Source organism: Phacochoerus africanus, chromosome 11, assembly GCF_016906955.1.
Source record: "Phacochoerus africanus isolate WHEZ1 chromosome 11, ROS_Pafr_v1, whole genome shotgun sequence".
NCBI lineage: Eukaryota > Metazoa > Chordata > Mammalia > Artiodactyla > Suidae > Phacochoerus > Phacochoerus africanus.
This window is the reverse complement of record NC_062554.1, coordinates 51,880,203-51,900,483: the sequence shown is the minus strand read 5'-3', so window position 1 is coordinate 51,900,483 and position 20,281 is coordinate 51,880,203. Positions and strand designations below refer to the sequence as shown.

Sequence of the window (20,281 nt, the reverse complement as noted above, 5' to 3'; positions counted from 1 at the left end):
CAGCTTCCATCTTTATCCACGTATGCCCTCCTCTCCCTTCAGGTCTCAGCTCAAACTTCTCTTCCACAGAGACCCTTCTCTGTTCTCTCCAAATAAAATCTCCTATTAAATGCTCTCATAGTTTCATATCCTTCTCTTCAAAGCTCTTATAACATGTGTTTTCTCCTATTTATTTGTATGATTTAAAAAAAAAAAAAGAATGCCTCTCTCCTCCATCCAACTATAAACTCTATCAGTATAGAGGCTATGTCTGTTTTGGTCCCTTTCGAGCCCGGGCACCAAGACAATGCCTGGCACACACTCAAGGTACCCAATAGACACCAGAAGAATAATTGAATGAGAGAATGAATGAGTGACCAAGGCCTCCTGTTTATTGGCACCCTGAGGGCACAAGGCAGACAAGCTCAGGCTCTTTGGAGGCCCTACGGGAGTGGCTGGAGCCTTGAGCTAAGTGGAAAAAGGACAGGGCTGGGAGGGGAAAGGACCCACAGAGCTCCTGTATCAGAGCAGGCACTTTACCTGAGTTATCTCATTTCACTGTCATGGCCGCTACTTGAATTGAGAATTTCTATCCCATCTTAGAGCTCAGAGAGTTGAGGCTCAGGAAATAAGTTTCCCCAGACCATGTCTGTGGTTAGCTCTAGTCCTTCTGATTCCAAGTTTATGATCTTTCTGCTCTGCCCCAACTGCCCTGGCCTGGGCTGTTTCCAACCCAGCTCTGTCACTGATTTCCTGTGTGATCTTAGGCAAGTTACTCCCCTGTCTGAGCCTCGGTTTCTCCATACATAAAATATAGAGGTTGGAATAGATGTCTTATGGGCTTTCCAGTTCTGAGATTTCTGAAACCTTAAGATTCTAAGTTTCCATGTTTATAAACTCACGGAGCTCTCTTGTGGCTCTGTGAATTAAGGATCTGGCATTGTTACTGCAGCAGCTGGGTCTCTGCCATGGTGCAGATTCAGTCCCTGGCCCAGGAATTTCCACATGCCATGGGCACCACCAAAATAAAAACAATAATAAATTTATAAACTCACATAATGGGTGCTAAAGTACTAGCTCAAGGACACAAACATAGCAGACACTTCATAAGTGTTCCTTTCCTCCCTCCCTTCCTCCGAATTCCCTGTTTCAAAGAGTCTCTGCTTTGCACCTTCTCAAGGCCACCTCTGCTGTCCAGGGTATTCTAGGAGCCCCAGGGCACTGCCCACCCCACCCCCACCTTGAGGGAAGCCTCGCCAGCTATGACGCCAATGCCTCCAGCTGCAGTCCTCTGACGGCCATTCCAGCTGTGCCCCCCAGAGAGGCCCACGCCTCCCTGCACCCACTCCCTGCCTCATGAAGGGGTGCTTAGGTCTGTGTCCAACACTGTGGGAGAGAGAAGGAAGTGGCAGGAAAGGAATCCACACATCCCAGGCACCTAGTACCAGGGACTAGGTCAGGCTCACTGAACCCCTTTCCACAAAAGGAAAGAAGGGGTTACAAAATGCTGAAGATCATACAACCAGCAAGTGGAAGAAGCAGAGTTTAACTCCTACCTGTCCGACCCTGAGGCAGATACACTCTGCCAGCCCCAGGGATGCGGAAGCCGCTGGCAAGGATCCATTCTCACCACGGGCTATCCCTTACAAGTGCCTTTTCCTCCCATATCTATGAAACTTTGAATGTACAGTCCTAGAGACCTAAGCCCGTCAGTCTCTCTCTGGCCACTCCCTCTTGCCCCCTCCAAGTTACCATGCTACAAAATATTCACAAATTGTCCCCAGGGTTTTTGAAAGGCTGACATGGCCTCAGCCACCAGCACCAAGAAACAACTCAAGAGGTTGACTCCATCCCACCTAGGGGAAGGGGCCTGCTCTTTAATAAACACAGTCCTCCCCATGGTATCTAGGAAGAAGGGTGAGACTTTGTCCCCAGCTCACAGCTGCTGCCTCCAGGGCTTTCTAGAAATCAGACTCAGGAAAGAGATGAATATGAATATCACCAGGTATCCCCAGGGAGGATCAGGGCCCGAGCTGAGGAAGGAGGGGGAAGGGCTGCCTGCATTGTCTAAAGGCCCCACTAAAGGAGTGCAGAAGGATGGGTTTCAGGGAAGGGTGTTTGAGGGGACAGCATCAGCTATGCTCAGTGAGGCAGCCTGGACAGGAAACTCAGGGGAGAGCAATGTCCTTGGCAGGCGGTCTCTGGTGCCCACTGCCTTTCTCTCACCTTGTTCTGCCCTTGCCAGAGATGGAAAAGGATTCCCCAGGGTGGGAGGGGCTGGCCAGCTCTCTCTTTGGGAAGGGCCTCTTCTGAGCATGAGGTCAGGCAAAGCCAGTCCACGGTGATGAAAAACCTCACAGGCTCCCTGCAAACCTCAGCTTACACCTCCTGTCCCCCAGGACGCCCTCCAGACCCCCAGAGAAGGCCACACCCCCTGGCTATGCTCTCATAACTTCTGGGAACTCTCCTCCACGTGGCTTTTACCATGGTTTCACTAACTACCCATAGATCCTGAATGCCTCCCTCCCCCACAGACTGTGGACTCCATGGACAGGGAGCCCGCCTGCCTCATTCAAGGTTGCATCCCCATCCCCAGCACCTCTGCTGGGTCTAACACATACAAGGTGCTCCCAAAAATCTACAGAATGAATGGTACCTGCAGGGAGGAGCCTATGGCCTGGTGCAAGCTGACGAGACCTGGCAGAGGCCAACCCCCGACACCAGGGGCCTCTGCACTGGACTAGATGGGAAAACATAAGGGAGAGACAGCCACTGGCACATAGTGGGCACACAGTTCAGGTTTGTTGACTCTGTGCTAGAATCTGGAAAACCACCCAGAGGGCGCCATTCATGCCCCAGCCACGAGGCAGCCCATCCTGCCAGCTTTCAATCACTTAAACAAGGTTGTCATCATTCTGTGAGTGAACGCAAGAGGGGGTGTGTGTTTGGGTGTGTGCTCAACTCTAAACTAATAAGAAACAGAGTCTGTGCCAACTGATTTTCTCCCCCACGTTACATGCAAAGCACTGTGTAGGCGCTTTCATTTACATTCACATAATGTGCGTAACACATCCTCGCACATCAACTCAATCGGTCCTCTCCACAGCCTTGGCTGTAGGCATTATCACCACCATTTTACTGATGAGGGCAGTGGGACTGGCTTTTAAGGTCATGCAGTGAGCATATGGCTGATTCATGGCTCAAACCCAAGGCCTTGGCTTGTTCTGCACTGGCCCAGCTCAGTCACATCGAAATCTCATTACCCATGACCTATCCAGGCCAGAGCCCTGGATCTTACACTGAGCTCATGACGAGCCGAGGCACAGGGTCTAGGGTGGGAGGGAGATGGAGCAAGAAGGCAGCAAAGAATCCAACAACTTTCCCCCAAACATGCATCTCCTTAGAGCAGTTAGCAAGCTGGGCTAAAAAAGACCACTGAACCAGAAGGAAATCAAACAGCTACGTGACCTTGGGCAAATTCTCCTATTCCCTCTAAGCCTTACTTTCTCGGGTAATTTCTGGATAAAATAAAGACTGAGAGCTTCCGGCACACAGTGAAAGAGCTTCCATTCCTCTGTGCCCTTGTGAAGCTACTCAGAAACCACAGGGCTCAGGAGTTCCCATGTGGCTCATAGGGTTAAGGATCTGACATTGCCACTGCAGTGGCTAGGGATGCTGCTGTGGCGTGGGTTTGATCCCTGGTCTGGGAACTTGAGCATGCTGCAGCCATGGCTAAAAGAAAAGTTTCTGATAAAAAAATAAAAAGAAAACATAGGGCTCAGGAAAGATCCTTTATTTTCCCATGATCCATGTGCTAGCTACCTCCCTAGAAGTGTCCATTTCCACTGCAATCTGGCAGTAAATCCAGCACCAGGATACTGTGCAAAAAGAAAGCTGGGAAGTTCCCCCTTCCCTGGGGCACCCCCCAGAGTAGAGCCTGCAAATGCAGTTCTCCATTGCTCCTTTCCAAGCCCAATGGAAATGACTTCAAAAAGTATTCTAGGAGACCAGATGTCCAGCTCAGAAAGGAGCTTTCTTGACAATCTGGGAGTCAGCGGGAGGTAGCAGTCCCCATCTCATTGTCACTAAGAGGCTTTGTAGCCTTCTATGGTGCCTTCCCAAGGCAAGGAACAGCCACTCTCCCTGGGAACGGTCTCCAGGGAAGGCTGGGGAATCCAACCAAGTGGCTTTCCAAATAGTACTCACAAGTGGGGAGCCCCAGGGGACTGCCACCCCACTGTGCATCTAACTTTCTCCTCCCAGATCTGGGAGAGGTGTGGCAGAAGAGGGGCCATGAGGTGGGCTCCATCGTGGCAGCAGGCAAGACCACTGCATCTACACGGGACACAGGAGAACAGCAGACTTGTGCTCTAAAACCACGGGATTCTCCAGCTTGATTTCTGTCTCCTGGTCCTTCTGGAGACTGGAAGACTCAGAAAGGGACCCCTAGCAGGAGTTCTCCCAGCCCCTGTCCCCTAATAAGTGAGGCCCAGCTGCCATTGCATCTACTTCTTCCCATCCCCCTCACTTCATCAGAGTATGACAGGTCCTATCACTTTTGGGCTAAATGTCCCTTGTGCCCCACCACTTCTCCAGACTCTGAGCGCCTGGCGGTCTGGGGCACACACTTTAGCATGTACGACCCACAGTGTGACAGATGGTAGACCTGGAAGGAGCCTTGAAGGTAACCTCATCCAACCTCCACACTGTATAGGATGAGGATGCTAAGATCCAAAGAAGTCAAAGGTCACACAGCTGGTTTTCCATTTGGTGTGTTATTGCTCAAGGTCCCCACTAAGACTGTGGAGATCCCAGAAAATGAGGCACTAAGTCCCCCACAGCACAGTGCTGGGCATGCATTAAATGCTGGGCTCAGACCATGGTTGTTGACAGATGGATGGCCAGGGAGGGGTTGGGATCAAGCACCTGTCACCACGAGGCCCTGGGCTGCTTCTCTTTGCCTCTGACCTGGAACTGAACTCACAACCCACCCAGAGCAGGGCCTCACCTGAGAAAAGGCAGGACAGCGCTGGACTCCTGGCTTAGCTCAGGCCTCGGAAGACAGCAGTCCTCAATGACAAGGAACATGGAGTAAGGTCAGTGAGGGGGACCACTGGGGGTGGGGCTTGCTCCCCCTGCTCTACCACACCCCCCTGCGCCACCCTGGACTCAGCCTAGTCAGAGTCAGCAGAACCCCCACTTATGGCTCAATGCCTCCCCCCCCCTGCCCCGTCCCCGAGCGACTGTCAGGACAAAGAGCCAGAGGACCATGGGTGTGAGCCCCAGTACACTGTCTACACCAGGGGCTCCAACAGCTTCCAGCCTGGGCTGTAGAGGAAGGCAGGGAGGTGGCACTCAGCTCTGCCACCCCTTGCCCTCACTGCCAGCACCCTGCTCCCCTGCCTGAAATCCAGCTCCACCTCTCTGCATTGGCCAGCCCAGCCTGGCCCTCTTTTAACCAAAGGCTTTGTGGAAGTGAAAAAACAAATCTTCTAGGTTTGAATTTCCATAACCGCTGGTAGGTCTCCACAGCGTTTGCCAAAGAAAGGTGTGGGTAATGGGGAGCTGAGTTCAGGTGGTTCCTTTACAGAGATACTCAAGAGAGGAACAGGTAGAGCTCAGGGCACAGCAGCTCTCAGAGCTCAGCAAGACTTAGGAAAGGGCCATCGTCATGGTCAAAGGCAGACCTGGACTGCCCGAATTATTGTGCATCCCCCTGAACAGGTGGACGTGTCCGCACTCCCTCCCTGGACCTACCACCTCAACCATTTTCCAGCCCTGGTTCCTCTCACTCATAAAGTGATGTAATAACTGCTTCACATTTCACCTGCTTCACAAAGTTGAGAGGATCAAAAGAGAGAGAGCGTGAGAATGTTCTTTATTGGGAAAGAAAACTAATACTTGCCATGAGCACTTACAGATATTTTCTTCTAGAGGGTTCACAACACCCCTTTGTGCTCCATATTATTACTATCCTGACTATATTGCTAAGGAAACCAAGGCTCAGAGAGGTTCTGTGATGTGCCTGAGGACACACAGCTTAGTCATAGCAGAACCAGAGTCAGAACCAGAATCTGAATCCAAAGCCTGTGTTCCTTCTCCCAATACCACACAGTCTCAACAAAAGAGGCAAACGTGCTTTTTATGAAGAGGTCAGTGAGTCTTTAGACAAAATGCTGCCCTTGAGGAGCCACCCTTACTGCTAGAACTCACGCATTCACCCTGGGAAGGCCAATGGTTAAGTCAAAGTCAACTCCCAATGTCTTGAGAAGCCTCTAACACAAAGGCAACGCAGGGGCAAGCTCACAGTCCGTGCCTTGGCAGGCCTGTGTCATCATGATAGTTGTGTTTTGTGTTCGGTGGTGGTTCCAACAATTGTCTGTTCATGAACCAATCCAGTGAGAAGAGACACAGAATCATGGAACTTTGGGCTAAAGAAGGCCCCTGAGAGCAAGTTCAAGCTCCTGTTTGGATGGCTGATGAAACTAACATCCAGAGGTCAGCCACTTGCTGTAGGTCACACAGCCAGGCAGGGGCCAAGTCCAGAGCAGAGTCCACTGTCCTCTGGCTCCTAGTCCAGCTGCTCTCTCCACACCCTGACTGCTCTGACATCAGTCAGCCTCATGGCCCTCAAGAGGGCCAGGTGTGGGCCTTCAGCCACTGCTCTCTTGGCTCAGAAAGAGCAGGGATAGTAGGTAAGAGAGTTGTATCCTGGCCAGGAATGAAATCAGTTGGTTGGCCTCATGCACTGAATCATGAGCCTAAGTTCCATGCACTGAAAAGTCAATGTGTGAAAGAAGCCCACCCCCAACAGAGAAGCCTGGGTGGCTCTCCTAAGGCAGCGGTACCCCGCTTCTGGCCCCCAGCCCATGGTCAGAGGAGGCTGAACGCTTCAGCCCAGAGTAGTCCGCCCCCCAGCCAGCACCAAGACAGCACCTGAGCACTGGACCTGGACGGTCTCCTCTCACCCCTGCCCCTCTAGCCCTGCTGAGATCTCGCCTCCACTCTGTCGTCCCTCGGCAGCCTCCCACCCTACTTATGTCTCCTTTGGTTAACAATTGATTTGTGCCTTTTTTCTTTTCACCTCAGTGCATCTGTCCGGCCTCTCTCACATGGTTGTGTGTCAAATTTGTCTTCCCCCAAACTGCACAGTCCCTGAGGACAGGGCCTATGTCCCTGTTTCTACCACAGCCCCTGCTGGGGTCTGTGTGCAGAGGGCAGCACCAGGTCACCACGTGACTGGCTGTTTAATATTTGTGAATGTGCCAGTGGCCTGTGGAAAGAAAGGGGAGAGGGGAGGCTGGATAAGCTTCCAACTGAAGAGGAAACCCCACGGGTGTGTCCTGGGTGCCACTATGCTGGCGCTTTATATACACTCTCTTCACAATCCTATGAGCTACGTAATTTTTCTGCCCATTTTACAGATGGAAAACTGGATCAAAGATGTTAAGCAACTTGTCTAAATCCACATGATTAGTAACTAGTAGAGCTAGACTTTCAATGTGGTTTTTTGCTTTCTGATGCTAAGCCCTTACTCTGCGCTGATGTGGCAGCATGCAAGTTCCTTGAGGACAAGGACTTGATGGTGGCATGTGTTAGTTTTTGCTGCTGTATCCTCAGTGCCTAGGACTGTGCCAAGCACAGAGGAGACACTCTATCCATATTTGTTGAACCAAGGAACAAAGGAATGAATGGATACCATGCTGCCTTTCCCTAGCAGGAGAGAGCAGGAGCTCCCAATGCCAGGTTACTAGGCTCTATTTTCAGGAATTTTGGACAACTGTTTTCCCAGAAAAGTACCCAATAACTTAAGGGTCCTCCAAAGGCCACGTGGCAGATGGCTAGGTTAATTAGGCATGGGATGGGGGTGGGGTGTGGAAGTAAGCATAAGTTAAACATGAAAGACTAGGGTTCTCAGTGCCTTGTGACCTGCTGATTCGGGGCCACTCTCTGGCCCCTTTGGGTCTGGTTCCTCCCGCACCCCAGGCTCCCTCTTTCCCCACCAGGCACCCCCACAGCTTTGACTGAGCTGTACTGAAACTGGCCACATTCCTACTAGAAACTAATAGTTATGCCACCCACCCCGGCCCCATCCGAACCCTCCTGAGTCTGCTCTGGGTCCTAGGGCTAGCTGCTTTTCTCCATAGCCCAGCCAAAAATAATACAAGAATGAAGCTGTTTGGTGGAGACTTAATCTAATCTTCATTGCTTCAGTTTTAAAATATCCTGCCTGGTGTAGGGTTTCTTATTATCCACAGAGATGTGTTTTTAGTGAGATAGGTCTTAGCAGAACCATCCTTCGTGTAATTAGAAACCCAGGCAGGCAGGGCCTGCGGTGAGGCATCTAAGCCAAACAGCGGATCCCCCTCAACAACACATTGGCAGCAAGCTCTTCCCCAGATGCCTGAGGGCTCGGTTCCTCCTCACTCCTGGAGGATCAGGACTGAGGGAAAGCCGAGCTCTGGCAGGAGGACTGTGCCTTCCAACTCCTTCCGCCCTCATCCCGTGTATCCCAGCTCTGGCCTCCAATGAGAATGGAAATTAAGATGTGGCCCCAGACTGCTGGAGAAGGATATGTGGAGGGAAAAACAGCCCCAAGAAGTGTCCCCGGAAGAGGGAGAATTCAAGGCAAGTCTTCCACTGGAGCCCATCTCCATTATCAGGGCTGGCTTGAAAAAAGCAGGCCCCAGAATGGGCGTCTCCAAGTGCATATACACTTTTGCATAAGTGCCGCTACTGCATGTAACTTCTCGGGCTTTCTGGCCCAGAATCTGCTTTGATCTGCCAGCATGGGGACTGCTAATAGAGGTTCAAGCTGCGGCTAGCTCCAGACCAGAGCCCATCCCCCCCAAGCCTGACCAGATGTCACACACCAGTCCTGGCTCTGGCCTCTTCTAGAGCAAAAACCGAATTTCTGATCAGTCAGACTCTGTGTTGACCCGATGCGTGAATGCTAGTCCAGGTAGCACCATTGGGAATAAGCAAGCTGGTTCCCCCAGCTCAGGCTTAATTGCCTTTCCTGGAAAAGCACAGGTGGGTTTTGAAATCACAGCAGGGATTTCAAATTCTAAGATAAGAGAAAGGCAGGAGTTTAGCCCCTTCACCCAAGTCTAAGAACTCCTGGGAGTTGTGGGGAAAGGCTCTAGAGTCCGGCAGGACAAGAAAACACACTGACAAAAGTGAATCTGCTGCTCAGAAGCGGCTTCTCTCCCCTGTCCTTTATTACTTAGAGTGCAGGACTCAGGCAGGAGCCACTCCTCAGAACCTAATGAGGAATCTGTGTGATACACTCCACTTTACAGATGAAGAAACAGAGATCTGGAAGCTAACTGACCCATCAGCTAGTCATGTAGCCCGACAGTTACAGGGTATAAAACTGCCAGGTCCCCAAACTTCAGCCTAAACACTACTCAGCACACTGACCTGCCAGCCTTGATTATCTCCTTCCTCCCTTTCCCACCAGGTATTAGATTTAATTAAATTAGCAGATCCCGGTTGCAACAAGCCTGGCCATGCAGCCTGGACGGAACCCAGCCAGGGCAGCGCCTCCTTCTAAATTCTGCTTCCAACAGAATTCAATCTTCAATAAGTCACGCTCTCAAATGAAGTGCTTTATACAAAGCATGGTGTGTTGGCTAGGATCACAGCTAACGGTGGCTCATGATGATTTCAGTTCCCATGTAACTTCCTCTGTGGCATCATTTTCACCCTCTCGGTACTCTGATCTGCATTTGGTTTGATCCAGACACTTTGCCTCAGATGCCGGCACCTCTAGCAATTGCATCACACATTTATATATATCTCACAGCATCGCTGTCCTTGTGCCACACGGCATAGGAAAAAGGAAAACTTATAACGGCACTTCTCACCTTCCTTGAACCATTTAGAAAATGTGCTCCAAATTAAATAAATCGGGAACAAAAGTCTGAAATTGGAGATAGAATTTCAGAAGGGGGGGTGTTAAATAAATAGTAAGGAAATCTTGCAACATGTTGGAAGCCTATAAATTTTATAGGTTGTTTCTTTAATAAAAACAAATTCAATTGCTAACAACACAGTATTATTAAGCCGCTAACATTTAAAAATCTAATTTGGCCTGCTCTGCTGCTGTTTCTGTGGCACACTGCATCCACTCAGAGTAAGGAAGTCAGGTTGATGGGTTTGGTTTGGTTTCTAAACCAGGCTAATAGAGACCCATTTAAAATCCAGTCTTTTTGCTTTCTAGGCATGCCTTAGTCCCTAATGAGTTACAGCCCCGGGTTGACATGGACATGGCAGAAAGAAATTTAACACACACTCTGGTGCACCCATAAACATCAAGGCCAAGGGAGAGGAGGTATGTTTCTAGTTAAACTAGAACTCCATGAATTCAGGATTCTCCCCTCACAAGACAGTAATTCTCCTTATTTCATCACTAACTTACTTCAAATGTGTTTATACAATTTATTGCTACTGAACTTCCAGGCAACTGGTGTAGAGTTAATGAAACCCAGCTTGGAGAAGCTTTGAGTTTTGAACAACTAACCACAGTTTAAATGGTTATGACATGCGGTCAAAGCCACAGCCCAGCCCTACTGCAGTTTTCTGTGTTTGGACCTAGTCAAAAACTTGTCGTCTCACCTTTTGTGCCAAATAAATTGAAAGAAGGAAAAGCACTGAAAAACAGCCCTCCATGTTTTTTTTCTCAAGGTTCCCAGCCTTTTTCCCTGACATTTTAACACATTTGTCTCACTGAATGCAAGGCAAAGCCCCTCCCCCAGTCCCAAGTAAATATTTTAGTTGTAGTTTGAATGGAGCAGCCGGCTGAAATTTTGAAATCCAGTTTGAGTTTAATTGAACAGGGTCAAGCCTACATAAAGCAATGTGGGGGGGGGGGCAGTGTCAGGGGGAGGCACCTAGCAACATTTAAAGTCAGATTCAGTGTAAGTCCAAAAGGCAATACAGGAATGTACAGATGGCGCTGGACTGGAAAAGAAGTAAACTCGCTTTCCGAATTACTTGGACATTGATTTTTATTAATCCTCATCGTCATATGGCGTCCTCCTTCAAGCTCAGTCCATGTGGGAACTCCAGGAGGCTCCCTCCTTTAAACAGGCCCATTTTGGAAGAGTAAAGGGGAGGTACTGGACTTGCCAGTGCCGCATAATAAAAGCCTTTTTTGAAAGCAGCACTTTCATTAACTTAAAGCAATCTATAGACTTAAAAGCAGAGAGCAGTAAACTCCCAGAAAGGATCATAAAACAGCCAGTCTCAAGTTGGGTACACTTCAGTGCAATTTGCACGAGGCATTTTACTGTGAGCGGTGGCCGGACCCATCTCCCTCCGGTAACCCCCTGCCCCTTATTCTGAGCAGCTTCTCTTTCTCTCGGCTTTCATGCCTTTCTCGCTCACAAAGGGTAGGCGGTGACCGGGGAGTCTCCGTGGGGTCACGGCTCCCTCCCGCCATCGAGCTCTCGGCGGGAGAGAGAGCGCACGAATTCCAAGACTGCAAAACAACAGCCTTGGAGCTCCGCCGCTGGGCGGTCGCCGCACCCCGGGCCGCCGCCGGCCACTCGTGGGTCGCGCGTCTTCTGCGTCCCGGAAGCGCCGTCTGGCTGCCCCAGCTAGGCGTGCGAGGGGTGCGGAGAGCTGGGAGGGTGGGCTCAAGACTGCAAAGGAGAAATTTCAAATGTTCCTCCTGTATGCCACCCTCCACCCCCAACACACTCTGCTTCCCTATCTGGCCTGAAGGATAACCCTCCTCCCCGAGTAGGGACTTTTCTCCCACCCCCAGAGCTAGGCCAGACCCATGGGGTGTGCTGCTCGACTGGAAGATCACCAGTCCAGAGACGGACACCCTCCCTACCTCCCTCCAAGTCTTTAAGACTCGGGAAAACCAGAATAGCCCGGCAGGCGGGAGGGCTAGGGACTAGGGCTTTGCAATATACCTGTGTTTGGACACCATCATTTTCTCAGATTTGGGGAAGAGGGGACCGCCTAAATCTGCCTAAAATGCGAAGCTCTGGGCTTCCACTAACTGTAAAACATTTCAACACGCTGGAGTCCCAGGACAAGTGGGGTAAGGGGAGGGGACCCCGAGTTCCCCCCTTTTCCCAGGCGGAACGTCGGATTGGCGGCCTGGAGAAAGAAGAGGCAGCGGCTGCGGGTTAGCAGCTCGAGGCTCCGGTCAGGGCGCTCGAGTACAAGCCCGCCCGGCCGTCGGTCGCAGCCGGGACTCCCCGGGCCCGACGCGACGCCTCGCTGCTAGCGCCCCCCGCGCAGGCCGCGGCCCCGGCGGGCCACCGACCCCAGCCACGCTGCGCCGCTCCCGAAGATCTCCAGTGGCTTCTGGAGCCCGCCGAGCCGCCAAGGTCGGATCTTCGGACGCACCTCGAGCCCTCCGACTACCCTGTCGCTTCGCCCAGAACATCCGTTCGATCTGTCCGCTTCCCTGATCTTTCTCCTAGGACCAGGTCCTGAACGCCTCAAGTCCACTCCTCCAGATCTGCTTTAGGGGAGAAGCAGCAGGAATTCGGGGCCCGCCTGTCATGGCTCCGATCAACTACTTCCGTCGCCTACCTAAACGCTTTTCCACCCACTGAGCGTGGGGACCCGCGACCCTCTACAAATTCCAGTAGCCTCAATCCCAATAAAAAGCTGTGATCCGGTGGCTAAAATCTAAAATCGCCACCAGTTCCTCTGATTCCAGCCTCATGTAACTCTGGGCCCCGAATTCCTACCTCCAGCCCCCCTGCTCTGGCCGGGGTGTAGATTCGATCGCGAAGCTACTCAGCGGGCCTTCGATCCCGCCTCTGAAAACAGCCCAAAACCTAAAAGCCCAAACTCTGGCCTGGCCCTGAAGCCCAGCCCTAAGTCAGAGCTGATGCACAACCACCACCCACCCCCCGTCCCACTCCCAGTCCTGGCCCGAGTCTCCCCACCGCGCAGGAACCTCGGGTTCTTCCACTGAGAGTCCCCAGAAAGGGCTGCCTGCTTCCCTCGTTTCTTCCTCGGGATTGGGAGTCGGGAGAGCCCGCACGCCTAACCCGAAAGAAACGCAAACTTTTCGAGGCAGCCTCGGGACCCTGCCCCACCTCCCTCAGCTCTCTGCTTTGGGGGCGCTTTCCGTCCCCCACTCTTACGAACTCCTGCCCTAGTTCCAGCCAGAATGGTTCCCTATTCCCGCACCTCGCCGTGGGCCCCTACGCCTCTCCTCAGCTCGCCAAAGACTCCCAACAATCCGCGGAAGGCCAGTAACCCCACAGATTCTTGCTTCTCCCGCATTTAGGGTTCCTGAGCCTGGTCCCTACGATCCCGGCTTCCCTGACCCACAGCTCGTGCTCTCCTGTACCCACGAACCCGCCTGCAAACCCCCACTCGCCCTGGTTCCCCAGGCCCGGCGGGACGCGGCCGCGGTAGCGGCCGCGTCTCGCGGACTCCAGCCGCCCCGCCCGACTCCGGGGTTGCTCCCGCTTCCAGCCGCTCGAAGGCAGCTCCTGACTGGTAGCGCCGAGTGAGCGCCGGCCCAAAGGGCGCCCGAAGCCGGGAGAAAGCGAACCTGGAGCCGGCCTGCGGTTCCCAGCCTTGCCCACGGAGCGTCCAGACCAGAGCTGCCTGCACCCGAGCTCCGGCCCGCGCGCTGGTCGCTACTCGGGTCCCGGGCGCTCCCGGCGCGCGGCTCCCCTCCCGCCCGCTACGGTGTCTTAGGCCCGCGGCGGTCCGAGTCCGCAGCCCAGTTCCTCGCACCCGCGGACAATGCGCGCCCGGCTACCGGCCCGAGCCGGGCGAGGCGGCGGCGGCGGGGCTGCGCGCTGGGCGGGCCGGGGAGCGAGAGGGCCGCGCGGCTCCGGCCGCCTCCTTCCCCGGCCTCGCCGCCACTCGCGCTGCTTTGCTCCGCGCTCTCCCGGCGCTTCCCCAGCTTCTCTGCACGCTCCCGCCGTCCCTCTCTGCTCCCTGCCTCCCTCCTCCCTGCTGTCTCCCTCTCTCTCCTCCCTGCTGCCTCCCTCTCTCCCTCTCTCCTCCTTGCCCTGTCGCAATGAATAATACTCTGGCTTGGGGACTGGAATAAAACACACGCGCTCTGAGGCAGCCGCCCGCAGCAGCAGCAGCAGCCGCCGCCGCCGCGCCGCCGCCGCCTGCAAAAGCGTCTCTGACATGGAAATGAATGACAGCTTACCTGATGCCAATCTTCATCAGACTGACACCGGCGTGACAACACAGCCTATACTTCCCAGCACTGCTCGGGACGTCAGCGGCACAGGGACCCGCCCCCCGGACCCCCCCCCTCCACACACCTCCTCGCTCCCCACTCCCCCTCCCCCCCCCAACACCCCCACCCACTCCCGGCCCCGGCCGTTTCGAAGTCGGAGCAGCCGTTGGAGTGTCTCCCTCTGCTGGAGGCTTTTCTGAGAAGTCGGGCGCTGGCCTGCTCCCACTGCCGGGGAGGCTACACAGCGCAGCATAGAAAGCCTCCGACTGTGAGGCTGCCTCCGCCGGAGGAACGCTGCGGACCCCGGAGGAACTCGGGAACCCTGCCCCCGCCCCCAGGCCCTGTCCCACCCAGCAAGCAGTCGAGGCAGAGTTTACAGATATCCTGAGCCGATGGGATGGAGATGAGGTGAATTTTCTGTGGATCCCAAGAGAACTCCCCAGAAATTATGAAACTTAAAACTGGAAAGAGATCCTTCCCTCCCCCACTACTCCCCCTCCCCCACCCCCACCCCATGCCTGCCTGGCTGGCCTCATTTTTATGATTGCATTTGAATAATTCTCATTACCCTGGCCCCAGAAAAGGTGCTCAGATGACACTCTGGTTAGTTATAACTACTCTCAAGAGCTCTTGCTGCTCTGGGCTTCCTGGGGCGTTTGGTTCTTCGAGGGGAGACTAGGTAAGGGGGTGGGGCAGAGAGAGAGATAAAAGGGTGTGGGGGATTTGTCAGTAAATCACTTCTTTGCAAATGCCAGCCATGCCTGTTTTAAGCCACTGCCATTTTCATTCTAAAAAGTAGCAGAGTTCTGGCGGTCGGGTAGTTGTAATACAGAGGGAAAGGCCAGCTGGGCCGCTTCAGCCTGGGCCACCTGGGTGGCTTCCTCTACCTCTGGGAGGAAATTCACCTAAGTGCCTTCTAGGAGGAAGACCAACCCAAGCATGTGTGGTCAGACATGTGCCTTCTTTCATTCTACAAAGATTACAGTCCCACTAAGTGCCAGGTGGAGTTACTCAGCCACCCCAGATGCGGGTTTGCTTGCTTCCACAACTTAGCACAGGGCCCTCTGCATAAAGGGACAAGAGAACCCATTCTTCCCCCAGGAAATTTGCTCCTTGCTCCCCATAGAGCACCATTTCAGCCACAGTCAGGCAGCGATTGATCCTCTGACCCCAGACCAGGCAGGGGGCCTGGATAAGCCCAGACAAAGACACTGATGTAAGAAAGGAAGGCAGAGAGTGAAACCCAAGCAGGCCAGGCTTTCCATAAAGAATCTCACCCAAGAAGTTGAAATCTGCTCCCTCGCTCTTTCCAGGCCTCTGTCAGATACCTTTTTTGCATCACATCTCAGATACGGCAAATACTGTTAGTCCAGCTGCTAATGCCCCCAAATTCAACCTCCAAAGTTGCTTGCAGAAGAAACGTCACTGTAGCTGACATCACAGAGGGAGCTGAATCCTCTCACCTTCACACAGAACTTCCAAAGACTTCACTAGGTGTATTTATGTCACCCCAGCCTCTGATCTGTGGTCAGAAACTCTGGCTGCTGACAGCATAATCACTATTATATATTATACATTGTATAATAATATAACAATAATGAATGCACTTGCCCTTTTTATGTAGTACAGACGCAGCCAGATTCTCCAACCCAGAGGCTGGAGGTCAGGCTGCCACAAACTCTCAGAGGGAAGCCCTCTTCAGATTGGAGGGGGGGGTATCCATTTGCCCCTGCCCAGGACCCCTGGAGGGAGGGTTTTCTCTCTTTCCCAGGGCTCCTAGTGAGTTGCTGTTGCTTGCAGAGTCAGAGGAGAGAATAAGACTGAATGTAAATACTTAACCCCATCAGAGAGATGTCAGTGAGCCATAAATAGTACTGCAGGCAATAGCCATGCATCACTGATTCACACTCGTCACACCCCTCATTTTCTGAAATCTAGTTCGGTGCCCATCTCTTGGTACAGGAAATCCACTGCCATGAGCTGTTAACTTCTGGAGTCTTTTAAAGTACTGTGATTTCTACTAATACCCTCTGGAGGCTTTAAAATGCACATTGTAATTTTAAATAAATATATCTTGCTTTGACTATTTTTGTAATTAGCAACAGCTTAAAAAAATGATTATCTAAATGTAACCATTCTTAAAATCATTCAAAGCAAATATTTGCCCTGCACCCCCTGGAAGCTAGAAGTAATGATAAAGAACAGAAGCAAAGAAGTTCAAGTAATAGCTCCTCTCCTCGAGGAGCTTTCATTTTTGTTGAAGAAGACAAAGCACCAATATATAAAACATTAAATAATAATAATACAAGAATCCAACAGATGATACACATCATAATAAAATAATAAAAATAGTAAATAATTAATAAGCAAGTCAATCAACAATATGTCAAATTCCATGAGTTCCATATTTAAATGTGGGTTCTGCCAGTGAGTAGAGAAGGGATAGCGTGGAAACCAAGACCCTAAAATTCACTTCAGATGCTCCACAATCTCTGGCCCATCATCCTTCTGAGGATGTTATATAAGTCACCAGCACAACATTATAACCAAAAGGAATTCCTACAATACTAGTAACCACTCTTAAATTTTGGAGTTTGTAATGCTTGGTTCTGGGCTCTGTTCTCACTCTATCTGCACTTGATTTGTCTTTAGTATAAGCAGCTAACAGCAGTCCAGATTGTCCCCTCTGAGCCCTAGATATATAATCAGTGGCCTAACTGAATTCTATCTATATCACCTTATGGGAAAAAAAAAAATAATAAGCCTTGTTTGTATTAGTCTGCTCTGGCCACAGACTTGGTGGCCTAAACAACAGACATTCATTTTTCTGACAGTTCTGGAAGCTGGAAGTCTCTCAAGATGCCAAAAAGGATTAGTTCCTGGTGAGACCTCTTTTCCTGGCTTGCAGATGACACTTTCTTGCTATATTCTTACATGGCCTTTCCTTTGTGTGCACCAGAGAAAGAGAACAATTTCTGGTATCTCTTCCTCTTCTTATAAGGGCACAAATCATATTGGAGTAGGCCCCACCTCATTTAACTTCAAGTTACCTCCTTAAAGCTCATCTTGAAATATCATCATAGTGTAAGTTAGAGCTTTGACATGTGCGTTTAGCAGAGACACAATTCAGTCCATAACACTGTCCATGTTCTTGCTTCCTTTATTCTCCACAATCAAATTATTTTTGATGAATCTTGAGAGATTTTGAGCTCCTGGAGGATGGGGAAAATATCTTATTTCATCCCAGAATCCTTAGAACCTGGTACAGTGCTCACTCCAGAAAACATATTAAAGAAATACATGTTGAATTGAATGGAATGGAATTTAGTTCTCCATAATTGCCCAAGTCCAGTTGAGAGACTTATCACCAGTCACCTGGAGTAACTGATGATTTTTTTAACTGGTCTAAAGCCTGCAACATTACCAGTACTTCCTATACAAAATCACCAGAATGTTCTTCTTAAACAAAGCTTGGTTCACACCTTGGCTTCCCCTCAAAATCCTCAGTCACTTTCCATTGCCTGTAAAAGTTAGTCTAAAATATTTATTAGGTCTTATAATAAAAAGGAAGGCCTTGAATGCCTCATTCTTTAGCATGGCATTCAAGTGCCTCCTTCAGGCTTATCTGTAAACCTGCCTGCATCTCCCAACTCTACCTTCAGTGATTCAAAGTGCTGCCCATGGGCTTCCTGCAAGACAATCCCCTGGGGAACTCCTTCTTTCTGTTCAGGGTTTCTAGTTCCTTTCCTGGAGAAAGTAGGTCTGGAGAAGGGCCTGGGAATCTGTATTTTTAAAACTGCTTAATGAAGAGAATAAGACAAGCCACAGACTGAGAGAAAATATTTGCAAAGACACATCTGTTATCCAAAATGTATTTTTAAAAACTCCTAAAATTCAACATTAAGAAAGCGAACAACCCAATTAGAAAATCGCAAAAGATCTTAACAGACACCTCACTAAAAAAGATATACAGCTAGCAAGTAAGCATATGAAAAGATGTTCAACATCGTATGCATTTAGGGAAATGCAAATTAAAACAATGACGAGATACCACTACATACCTATCAGAATGGCCAAAATCCAAAACACTGACAATAGCAAATTATGGGGAGGATGTGGAGCAACAGGAACTCTCATCTTGCTGGTGGGAATGCAAAATGGTATAGCCGCTTTGGAAGATAGTTTGATAATTTCTTACAAAACTACACACACTCTTGCCATGTGACTCAGCCAGGTGCACTCCTTGATGTCTACCCAAATGAACTGAAAGCTTATGACCATACAAAAACCTGCACACAGGTGTTTACAGCAGCTTTATCATAATTGCCAAATCTTGGAAGCAACCAAGATGTCCTTCAGTAGATAAATAGATAATTAAACTGCTGTACATCCAGACAGTGGCGTATATTCAGCATTAAAAAGAAATAAGCAATCAAGCCAGGAGAAGACATGGAGGAACCTTAAATGTATACTGCTAAATGAAAGAAGCCTCCCTGAAATGGCTACATATAAATGATTTCAACCATGTGATTTTTCTGAAAATTTAGGCAAAAGTGTGGAGACAGTAGGAGGATCAGTGGTTGGTAGGGCTTAGAGGGTAGGAAGGGATATGAATAGGCAGAGCACAGGGGATTTTTAGTGCAGTGAAATACTCTGTGTGATACTATGATGACTGTATGTCATTATACATTTATCCAAACCCACAGAACATACAACATCAGGAGTGAACCCTAGTGCAAATGATGGCCTCTGGGTGATGATGTGTCAGTGTAGGTTCATCAGTTCTAACAAATGTTCCACTCTGATGGGGGACGTTGATCATGCGGGAGGCTGTGCATGTCAGGGGAGCAGAGAGTATAGGGGAAGTCTCCGTACTTTCTGTTCAATTTTGCTATGAACCCAAAACTGCTCTAAAAAATAAAGTTTAATCTTTTTTTTAACCACTGCAATGGAGAGGTTTGGGCCCTTCCATCCAGCCACCCCCAGCACTCATGGATGCCAGAACATCCCCCTCCATCACGCTGTTCTTTCAGCCTTGACTTTTCGTTCCCTCTTTCTCTGCCTTCCAAAATCCGATTTGCGGAGACCTAACTGAAATATCACCTCTTTTCAAAACCTCGTTGGCTCCCCAGGCAGAAAGCACCAGCTTTGGAATCACAAGGACCTGGCTCCAATCTCCATCCTGTCAGGGAAGTTCCTTTCGCTCTCCAAGTCTATGCGTCCGCCTTTGTGAAATAAGGATGACGATAGTATCCAACTCATGAGCCTCCAGGGATTTGATGAAATAATGAAGGCAAAAAGAGCTCAGCACAGTCCCTGGCACATGGGAGACCCTCTAATAAACGGAGCCATTAGATTTAATGGCCTTTACCCAGGGTTTCCACTGCACTCGCAAGCGCCTTTATTACAGAGCTTATTTAATTGGCCTGAGGATGGCAGATAGCATTTACTAGGAGGGCTGTAAACACAGATAGTGGGAGCGAGGAAAGGAGGAGGGGTGCTCACTCTTTACCTAAGGCCCCTTCCTGACCGGAACCAGGCAGGACTGTGGCGCTCTGGGCAGCCAGGGCCAAGTGAGGAAGATTCTATTCCTGATTAAATGCATGAGGGCAGATCCCTTGGAGACTGGGGACCAGAGCAGTGAAAATTCAGACACCATAAATCTTCTGAAAGGTAGGGCTCCAGGACTGCGCTCTGGGCTGGAAGTGGGATGTCTAGGCCCCTTGTACATCTCTGATTCTTTTTTCTTTTTGTTTTACCCTGAGAAAGCCTCCCTGGGTATTCCATTCCATTCCACTCCCACCCTCTGAAGCACAGGAGCTGCAACCTGTCCTCTGGGCACAGATAGGCAGCTAATTGGGTCATGTCTCTAACCAGCTTCTCTAATATAGGAGTGATATTGTCCCCAAAGCCTTCCGGAAAACTTGTCTTTCTTGTGGTACTGATGTACATATGGGAAGTTTCTTCAAGTGTTATCTCCCTCTCCCCCATGCCTTACTTCCACCAACCCCCACCCCCAACACACACACACACACACACACATACACACACACACACATTCTCTTTCTCTCTCTCTCTCTCTCTCTCTCTCTCTCTCTCTCTCTCTCTCTCTCA

General features: G+C 50.6%; 1 protein-coding gene across 4 annotated transcripts in view; it reads right to left on the bottom strand.

Moving 5' to 3' along the window:
- Nucleotides 1-20,281, bottom strand: part of PKNOX2 (PBX/knotted 1 homeobox 2) — a 306,559-nt gene that overhangs the window by 245,005 nt on the left and 41,273 nt on the right. For 2 of the 4 annotated variants that reach the window (XM_047751951.1, XM_047751954.1), the window contains exon 1: nt 14,135-14,212. The exons of 1 other annotated variant lie outside the window; for it this stretch is intronic. The gene's annotated coding sequence lies outside the window, so the exon portion shown is untranslated. Of the gene's footprint in view, nt 1-14,134; nt 14,213-20,281 lie in introns of those variants that run through there. One more of the 4 variants, XM_047751953.1, reaches the window with a different exon arrangement.